The sequence below is a fragment of the Rhincodon typus genome, chromosome 43 (assembly GCF_021869965.1).
Source record: "Rhincodon typus isolate 14 chromosome 43, sRhiTyp1.1, whole genome shotgun sequence".
In the NCBI taxonomy this organism is placed as follows: domain Eukaryota; kingdom Metazoa; phylum Chordata; class Chondrichthyes; order Orectolobiformes; family Rhincodontidae; genus Rhincodon; species Rhincodon typus.
In genome coordinates, this window is record NC_063374.1 from 9,903,653 (window position 1) to 9,905,807 (window position 2,155).

General features: G+C 46.1%; 1 protein-coding gene across 1 annotated transcript in view; it reads left to right on the forward strand.

Moving 5' to 3' along the window:
• The first annotated feature begins 823 nt into the window (after nucleotides 1-823).
• The window catches only part of LOC109925876 (fermitin family homolog 3-like), a 21,674-nt gene continuing 20,342 nt past the window's right edge, over nucleotides 824-2,155 (forward strand). Inside the window, exon 1 of the mRNA XM_048619548.1 lies at nucleotides 824-984. The gene's annotated coding sequence lies outside the window, so the exon portion shown is untranslated. The remainder of the gene's footprint in view (nucleotides 985-2,155) is intronic.

Below are 2,155 nucleotides of genomic sequence, written 5' to 3' on the forward strand. Positions count from 1 at the left end.
TGGGCCAGTAAAGGAAAGGAATATTGTCACATATTTTTGTAAAACAAAAGGTGGTGACAGAAATGATTTGGAATTTTTTTTCTCTCCTTCAGTAGAGTATCAGAAAACTACCCCCTGCAACCTCCCCTCCTAGCCACTCACCATTCTGACTTGGAAATATATCGCCATTCTTTTGGTGTCGCTGGGTTCAAAACCTTGAAATTCCCTACTGTTTCGGCATTGTGGGTCAATGCACTGCAGCGGTTCAAGAAGGCAGCTCACCACCACCTTCTCGAGGAGGTGAGGGGGAGCAGTTAGGGATGGACGATAAATGCTGGGCCCAGCTAGTGACACCTACATCCCACAAACGAATTAAAAAGCAAGGACGTCAAAAGCTCTTTTGAAAGTTTGGGTGAGAGCTGTCCAGGAGACACCCTCTACATGCTCCAACAGTTGGACTTGTTCAGACAAACTTCCAACAAACCCCAAACTTCGATGCAATTCTAATGGGGGGAGTTTTGGGAGAGGGAAAAAAAATACCTCCAGCTTTTTGAAGTGGCTTCAAAGATTGGAAACCAACGAGGAGTAGGGCTTGAAGTAGCTCAAATCTCTAAACATAAATCCTCAGCTACAGGTAGGTAAATGATTATAGCGCCTTGCCCTAGCATGCCTGTCTGCTTCATCATTTGCACAGTCACCACCTTGAGATTACAAAACCTGCCAAGTAGGTAGTCTGGAGCTCGCTGATGGTGGGTTCAGTTTTGTTTTGACTTCAGTGTGTTGCAGGAGGGCAGTTTTTTTTTTAAATAGGAACTGGGGATCTGGGTGGACAGACTTCTCCCTTAACGGAAACTGCTTACATGTTTAGAAATTGGTCGGTAACGCCCTGCTCGGAGAGAGAGAGAACAGGAAGTTTCATCTCTGGCACATGTTAAGAGGGAAAGACACTTGCTAACCGATTTACCAACAACTGTGACCAGGAGCAACTGGACCCTGGGCAAACTGGTGAGGTTTTAATCTGTTGAACCGGGGTGGGAGTTGGTTAGTCAACTTGTTGTTTACCGGGGGGTGGTCAGTTTGCTTTGGTAAGACGTGTTTGTAGTGTACGTGTGTTACATCGTCGACTAATACAGCACTGGAGGAGGCTATTCAGCCCATCGAAACTAGACTTCTCCAGTTATTCCCACTTTGTCCCATCCTGCAAATATTGCCTTTTCGAGTATTTGTCTATTCAATTCCCTTCTGAAAGTCGCTGGAGTTTGCTTCCACCACCCTTTTAGATAGTGCATTCTATTGAAACCAGCGCAAAATTTCTCCTCCTCTCTTCCTCGGGTCCTTTGCCCAAGTCTCTTCAATCCGTGTCCCTCTGGTGACCTACTCTCCTGCTCCAGGGAACACTTTCTCCCTCGTTGGCTCAATCCAACAGCCCCTTCGATTCCATCTCACTCTGCATCTTCTCTGTTGGGTGGAGAATTTCTATGTAACAACTTCTAGGATTTTAAAAAAAGTCTCCACTGTGTTAACTTCTAGTTACTTCTTTTGGGAGTTGTGAAATGCTTAGTTGTACATTCAGGCAACCAGAATTATTTATGTCATGCAGACTGGCTGTAAAGGCCATTCACATCTTTGAGCTTGTCCCACTAGGGTGCAAATTACACATTTAAATGGTTCCTTGCCTCACTTTTCTTCATGGAGGGTTTGTTTTGTTGGCCATTATAAATGGGATTTCAGGAGTTCTCAGAGCTGACAGCCTATAGAGATAGAACTTTGTAGAATTTTAAAAACAATGGAACATATTGCTGCAAGTATCAGGGAGCAGGAGGGACTTGAACATCAGTCTTCCGGTACAACAGTTAGGGACAACACCACTGCCCTATAAGCACCCCTTTAAACTGGCATTTGTAACGTCTGTCTCCTGTTTCATGATGAGGCATTCTGTTCCCAACTGCTGTCACTGCAAATACGCAAAACCCTCCTGTCCAGTCCTCCAGGGTCACCTGTTTGCATATTTCAGAATTATTGTCAACCAATTTTACCCGCTCTGTACCGATCTCTGTCACCCCCTCCAGCCCCCTACACCCCCTCCCTGTCTCTGTCACCTCCTCCAGCCCCCTACACCCCCTCCCTGTCTCTGTCACCTCCTCCAGCCCCCTACACCCCCTCCCTGTCTCTGTCA